The following is a 7,900-nucleotide window of genomic DNA, read 5'->3' on the forward strand; positions in this document are numbered from 1 at the left end:
CAGAGAGCTTCCTCATTATTTTTTTGAACCCGAGAGTATTACATATAATGAGGGGATGTCATAGTTTAATTTTTATAGCTAGACACTTAAGTTGTTTTTAATCAATCAGCCAGTGCTGTGGTAACTTCCTGCCAACAATGTGTAGGAATGCAATTTTCTATAGCCTTGCCTACAAAGGATGTCAAACTTTTGAATTTTTGCCATCATGGTATGTGATAAATAACATGTTCCCTCTATTCAGTATGGGAAAGAAAAGAAGACCAGAACATGGAAATCCTTTAAGAAAGTAAAGTAGATATTGCCCACCTCAATTCAGATCTCAGGCTGTTGGCAAAAATTTAAGGAAAGTGGATATTACCCACCTCAATTCAGATCTCAGGCCGTTGGCAAGAATTTAGTCATATAACCATGCTTGGCAACAGTGAGGCTGGAAATCTGATTTCCAGTTGGGCAGCCTTTTGCCTAAAAAAAAAGATGAGTTTAAAGGGACAATCAGTGGCCTCTACTACAATCTGTCTCTCTGATCACCTAAACATCTGTGTGTATCTTTCTTACAGTAAAACACTCTTACCCGTGAAGAAGAGAGATCAATTCTCTATTCAGTTTCAATACCAACCCAAAAAGCAGGATGTCTGATGATGCACAACCCTCTCCATCAGATTGGGATATGTCTTTTCATGGCCCAGAGCCATATGCACTATAAAACAAATTATCTGCCTCATGCCCATACATGTAATACAAAACAACAGTGGAACAGGAACAGGATAACCACAGTTAAAACTCAGAAAAAGTAAGAATGTGAAACTCATAGCAGTTACTTGTTCATAGCAATGGTGGAATCTTGGGCAGGAATTATGAATACTCATTACCCTAGTAGTAGAGTAAGTTCCTTGGGTAGAACCTGGTTCTGCTCTTTGAGAAGATCTCCATTGTCCATTACACTCTGTGGGCCCCAGCTTTGCCCTAGGAATACAAGTTAACTGGATGGTAGGCCAGGCTTTTCAGTATTACTTTTTTTAATGTAATTTAAAATTGAATATTTAGTAAACTCTAACTGCTTCCAGACAGTTTCAGGTTCCAGGAACCACACCCACAGTTGTTTCTAGAAACAGTTGTTAAACGTGGCGTATTCCCTGGCTTCTACACTCAAACCATTCTTAACATCTTTTTAATGATGACAATCTTGAGATTATCTGAAGCAACAGGCTTAAGTGAAAAGAGAACTCTATTAATTTGATTTTTGCCTCAGTTTATCTTTGTTTTCTGTTGTTTTCTTGTTCATTTATGTTTGTGAAAAAGCCTTAATGGGCTATGGAAAATCTCTAAGCCAAGTCTTCTCTTCTGGTGTTTAGGGGTACCTAAGCAGTTGGCTTTTTCAACTTAGTGAAGCCCAAGAATTTCCAGACGTTCTATTTGCTTTTTAACCTGACTTCGAACTTTGTTTGTAATACCTTGCTGAAAGCAAAAAGGAGCCAAACACACAAACTGGTTCCTTCCATGTACCTCCCCTAGAGCTACAAGCTAGGCAGGGAAGTTGTCTGCCTTCCAGACTGCTCATTACCCCTGCCCAACCTCTAAGAGAATCTACATGTTTTTAGGTTTTATTTACAGCAGGGAGGAAAAACAAACAAGCACGGCACTGGAAACTTATTCTCTCTTTTCAGTTGCTTAGCAAGAAGTTAGCTTGCTAACTGAATTAGCACATCTGAATTAGCAAATCCTAGTTTTATATCACTATGCAAAACCTTAGGTCCAAGCCAACACCTACTGAATCAAAGCTGTCAATATTAACAAAATCATCTAGTGATGCTTCCACATGAAAGTTTGGGTAACAGCGCTCTAGCTTAGATGTCCACACCACTAGATGAATTGTTTTCACTAAACTCTTGCATATTAATGGCTATGAAAGCCATTTCCCTGGCCAGGAAACTCCCATTTTTATATAACCAACTAGTTGGTCTCTACCCTCTCACAATTTCCCTACAGATATGCAGAAGAAGTCATCCTGGGATCCTATTCCTGGTGCTTTTTCTACTCTGTCCCATGTGCCCAGCTGAAATATGCCTTGCTATAGAAGAAAAAAAAAAAAAAAGCATAGGTGATTGCATATGTTCTGCTGTTTTCTGAGCACCCATATTTACTCTACATTTATTCCACATGTTGCTAACGCTGTGTGACAAAATTATTCTAGAGTCATCTTGTGTGTTTCCTAGTCTAGACTCAGAATCAATTGTTTCACCAAGAAGTCCTTGTTCCTTTAGTTCCTTTTAGGAATGATATTTACAGATAACAATCTGAGTGCTAGGGTGCTCATTGCTACTGTCTTGGACATTTGGAAACTTTTCATAGGACATAACTAGGAAATATATACATATTTTAAGAATAAAATAAGTCAGGGGCACCTGGGTGGCGCAGTCGGTTAAGCGTCCGACTTCAGCCAGGTCACGATCTTGCGGTCCGTGGGTTTGAGCCCCACGTCGGGCTCTGGGCTGATGGTTCAGAGCCTGGAGCCTGTTTCCAATTCTGTGTCTCCCTCTCTCTCTGCCCCTCCCCCTTCATGCTCTGTCTCTCTCTGTCCCCAAAATAAATAAAAAACGTTGAAAAAAAATTAAAAAATAAAAGAATAAAATAAGTCAGGAGTTCATACTGATACTTCCAATTTAGGTGATTTTACTAAATTTCAATTTAGGTGATTTTACTTAACCTCTTCTGTATTACATCTATATCTCCTTACTTCCACATCCAGATCCTGGTTCACAAGTACACAGATTACAGAATCAGAATATTCCAAAATTATTCATTTCATTCCCTCCTGATTGTACACACAACAACTTTGGCATAGCAATACTAATATTACCATCCCCCATATGATTGCTGAAGAATTCAGCATTTTCCTGCTATTTCTCTCCCATTTACTCTCATTTTTCATAATTGGACTATATCTATATTGTGAGCCCCCAGAGCTATTACAAAATATATTTTCTTCCTTAGTCCTCATTTAGTCTTAGTTCTGTAAGTAATACACATGTAATGCTCACTGTCGGCTCTTATATTGAAACCTCTCTAGTTGTTTTAGTTGATGGAAGCTAGTTCTTTAATAGGTTTCTCAGGAAGCGCTTCTGGAAAACATAATTTTGAATGTTCTTGTATGTTGGAAACATCTTGTGCCTTTCATGTTTGAAAAATCAGTTTTGTTAGATATAATAATCCTTGACTCACTTTTCTTGAGAATCTGCAGTGTGGTGTTCTATTTTCTCATGACCTAAAGCATTGCTGAAAAATATCTCATGAGAGTTTAATTTTCTTTTCCTTGTAAGTCACCTGCTATTTTTGCCTAGATGCCCTCCAATTTTTTCCCCTTTAACATCAACTAATTTTACTAGACCAAGGTTTGGTGTTAGTCATTCTGGGTCAATATTCTTCAGTATACAGTGTGCTCTTTCAGTAGATAGTTTCAGTATTCAATTTTTCAATAACATTATCTATAATTATACTTTTTGTACTTGTTCTATTCCTTTGGCTTCTTTTCTTGGGCACTACTATTGTCTTTATGTTAGATCATCTTTACCTCTTTTAACGTTAGTCACTTTTCATCAAAATCTTTTTATTTATTTTTTCACATTTTTTGATTAATTTTTTTCTTTTCATTCTATTTCTCTTAAGGCATTATCTGTCACTTCTATTTACTCCTCGTTTCCTACGAATTGAGTCTTCATTTCTAAAATGATGTTTTTTACTTCTAATTCTTACCTGAGTTCTGCCGCTCCTTCTGGGTGTTCCATTTCTTATTATGCTGTTCTGTCATGTCCTGCATCATTTCTTTTCAATTTAACTAGTGTGAAAAGTGTATTAAAGCTCATCTTCTTTTCAACTTAACTGATGATTACCTTCCCTTTTCTGACAATCACTATCACTTTTTCTTTAACAATATATGAGGACAGGTTTTTAGCCCTATCCTCGCTTCTGGACGCTTTAGTCCCCCATTGCCTCTGTAAAGGCATTTACCTCAGTAAATGAGATGCATAGAATATTTTTATTTCCACATCCTTTGCTTCTAGTTGAGACCTTGAGAATATACTGACTTCTGGCCCTTCCACCCTTACTGAATTCCTTAGTTGCACTGAGATAGGTTGGCACTTTGTTCCACTTCAGCAAGTACTTGCTTTTCCTTTGCAGTATGTCTCCCCTGTTTTAGGAATCACTAATTTAACACTTGTGCTATTAATTCCCAGTTTCATTGTCATTTTTCTCTTACATTACTATATAAATTCAAACTAAATTAATCATTACAGATTCCCCTTCTCTTCATCTGCCCTGTCTTGATAGGAGGTTTCTGCTCTGATTGTTTTGTTGTTTGGTAGTGCTCCCTCTTTAAAGTTTTTTTATGTTTCTTCATTTTTGAGAGACAGAATGCAAGCAGGGGAGGGGCAGAGAGAGAGGGAGACACAGAATCCAAAGCAGGCTCCAGGCTCTGAACTGTCAGCACAGAGCTGGGCTCAAACCCACGAACCATGAGATCATGACGTAAGCCGAAGTCGGACACTTAACTGACTGAGACACCTAGGTGCCCCTGGTAGTGCTCACTCTTCACTGATCCCTCAGAGGCTGTGCATGGGTAATATATTTGTGAATCTGTGCATATTCACAAATATCTATCATCTTGATGGTTGAATGGGATTTGGGCTGTGCTACTGTCCTTTTCCCTCAGCAACCTTAGAAATGTTACTCCACAGTCTTTCAGTTTCCAGGATTTCACATGAGAAGTCCAATGCTAGTGATTTCTCTCCCTCTCTTCCTCTCCCTCCTTCCTTCCTCCCTCCCTCTTCTCTCCATTCTCATTCTCTTTCTTCTCTTTGAGAGACTGAGTATGCAAACAGACAATGACAAGACCATATGTAAAAATAAAACTGACCTGGGGCGCCTGGGTGGTTCAATTGGTTAAGCATCCGACTCTTGATCTTGGCTCAGGTCATGATCTCACAGTTTGTGAATTCAAGCCCCACATCAGGCTCTGTGCTAACAGTGTGGAGCCTGCTTGGGATTCTCTCTCTCCCTCTCTCCCTGTACCTTTCCTGCTCATGCTCTTATGTTCGCTCTCTCTCTCTCTCTCAAAATAAAATAAATAAACTTAAAAAAATAAATAAATAAAACTGACAAAGTAGTCTTCAGCAACCAGTCCAGGAAAACAATTCACCATCTGCAGCCACCATCCCAGGACGCCAAACAACTGTAGTTATCAGCCCCCAATGGCCACCACTTGATTAATTACTGACAGCTTCCCTAATTTTTGCCCCAACCAGGGAAAGCCAAATACACTCCCCTAACCAAATATGTAGGATACCCCACTTCTAGGTAGCTTCCAACAGCTCCCCCATGCCAACAACCTCCAATCAGGGCATACCTGAATTCCCTTTTCCCACTATAAAGCTTTCCATTCCTCTGCCTGCCTTTGAGTCTCTGTCAAACACAAGTGATGGTGTCTCAAATCTCTTGCTATAGAAGTTCTGAATTAATAGCCTTTGATTGTTCTCATTTGGCTTTATTTCTGCACCTTTCTTTTCCTTCTCCCTCTTTTTTCTCCTCTTCTTCCTCTTCTTTCTCTTTTCCCCCACTCCTCCTCCTCCTCCCCCAGCCCCACAGTCTCCTTTATTCTAAGTACCTTGTTCTTTCCACCTAAAAGTTTTAAAAGATCTTTTCTTTATAGGAATTTTCCTCAGATATGCCTAAATGTGTCTTATCTCATTGACATTACCTGGAACTCAGTGACCCCTTTCATCTGCAGACCCACATGTATCTTTAGGTCAGGGAAATTTTCTATTATTATTTGTTTAATTATTACCTCTCTTTATCTGTTCCTTTCTCTCCTTCTGCAATTCCAACAGTCATATTTCAGGTCTTTAGGATGTATCTTCAAAGTAATGTGCCTTTTACATCATAATATCTCTCTTTATATTTTTTTGCTCTGTGTTTTGAGATATCCTTTCCACTTTTCAGGCCACTTAGCAAGATTCAATCATTCTTCAGTGTATCATCAGTTTTGTGTTTTTAAAATCATGATTTCCATTTGTTTACTTGTGTAAAAATGTTATAGCTGCTTTATTTATAATAGCCTCAGGGGAAAACAACACACTTGATCATCACAAGGAAAGTGGATGGAGAAACTGTGGCATATGCATTCAATAGAATACCGCTCAGCATTAGAAGGGAAAAAACTACAGATATGTGCAAGAATATGAATGAATCTCAAAACATTATACCGAGTTGGCACAAAAACAGACACATAGACCAATGGAATAGAATAGAAACCCCAGAACTAGACCCACAAACGTATGGCCAACTCATCTTTGACAAAGCAGGAAAGAACATCCAATGGAAAAAAGACAGCCTCTTTAACAAATGGTGCTGGGAGAACTGGACAGCAACATGCAGAAGGTTGAAACTAGACCACTTTCTCACACCATTCACAAAAATAAACTCAAAATGGATAAAGGACCTGAATGTGAGACAGGAAACCATCAAAACCTTAGAGGAGAAAGCAGGAAAAGACCTCTCTGACCTCAGCCGTAGCAATCTCTTACTCGACACATCCCCAAAGGCAAGGGAATTAAAAGCAAAAGTGAATTACTGGGACCTTATGAAGATAAAAAGTTTCTGCACAGCAAAGGAAACAACCAACAAAACTAAAAGGCAACCAACGGAATGGGAAAAGATATTCGCAAATGACATATCGGACAAAGGGCTAGTATCCAAAATCTATAAAGAGCTCACCAAACTCCACACCCGAAAAACAAATAACCCAGTGAAGAAATGGGCAGAAAACATGAATAGACACTTCTCTAAAGAAGACATCCGGATGGCCAACAGGCACATGAAAAGATGTTCAGCGTCACTCCTTATCAGGGAAATACAAATCAAAACCACACTCAGGTATCACCTCACGCCAGTCAGAGTGGCCAAAATGAACAAATCAGGAGACTATAGATGCTGGAGAGGATGTGGAGAAACGGGAACCCTCTTGCACTGTTGGTGGGAATGCAAATTGGTGCAGCCGCTCTGGAAAGCAGTGTGGAGGTTCCTCAGAAAATTAAAAATAGACCTACCCTATGACCCAGCAATAGCACTGCTAGGAATTTATCCAAGGGATACAGGAGGACTGATGCATAGGGGCACTTGTACCCCAATGTTCATAGCAGCACTCTCAACAATAGCCAAATTATGGAAAGAGCCTAAATGTCCATCAACTGATGAATGGATAAAGAAATTGTGGTTTATATACACAATGGAATACTACGTGGCAATGAGAAAAAATGAAATATGGCCTTTTGTAGCAACGTGGATGGAACTGGAGAGTGTGATGCTAAGTGAAATAAGCCATACAGAGAAAGACAGATACCATATGGTTTCACTCTTATGTGGATCCTGAGAAACTTAACAAGAACCCATGGGGGAGGGGGAAGGAAAAAAAAAAAAGAGGTTTTAGAGTGGGAGAGAGCCAAAGCATAAGAGACTGTCAAAAACTGAGAACAAACTGAGGGTTGATGGGGGGGTGGGAGGGAGGAGAGGGTGGGTGATGGGTATTGAGGAGGGCACCTTTTGGGATGAGCACTGGGTGTTGTATGGAAACCAATTTGTCAATAAATTTCATATAAAAAAATAAATTAAAAAAAAAAAACCATTATACCGAGTGAAAGAAATCAAACCTCAAAAAGTGAATATAATAGGAGTCCCTCTACATGAAGTTCTTTTTTTTTTTTTTTTAAATCCAAACCAGGCTCCAGGCTCCAAGCTGTCAGCAAAGAGCCCAACACAGGGCTTGAAGTCACAAACCATGAGATCATGACCTGAGCCAAAGTAAGACACTTAACCGACTGAGCCACTGAGGCACCCCTGAGGTTCTAAG

Source organism: Felis catus, chromosome B1 (genome assembly GCF_018350175.1).
Source record: "Felis catus isolate Fca126 chromosome B1, F.catus_Fca126_mat1.0, whole genome shotgun sequence".
Lineage (NCBI taxonomy): Eukaryota > Metazoa > Chordata > Mammalia > Carnivora > Felidae > Felis > Felis catus.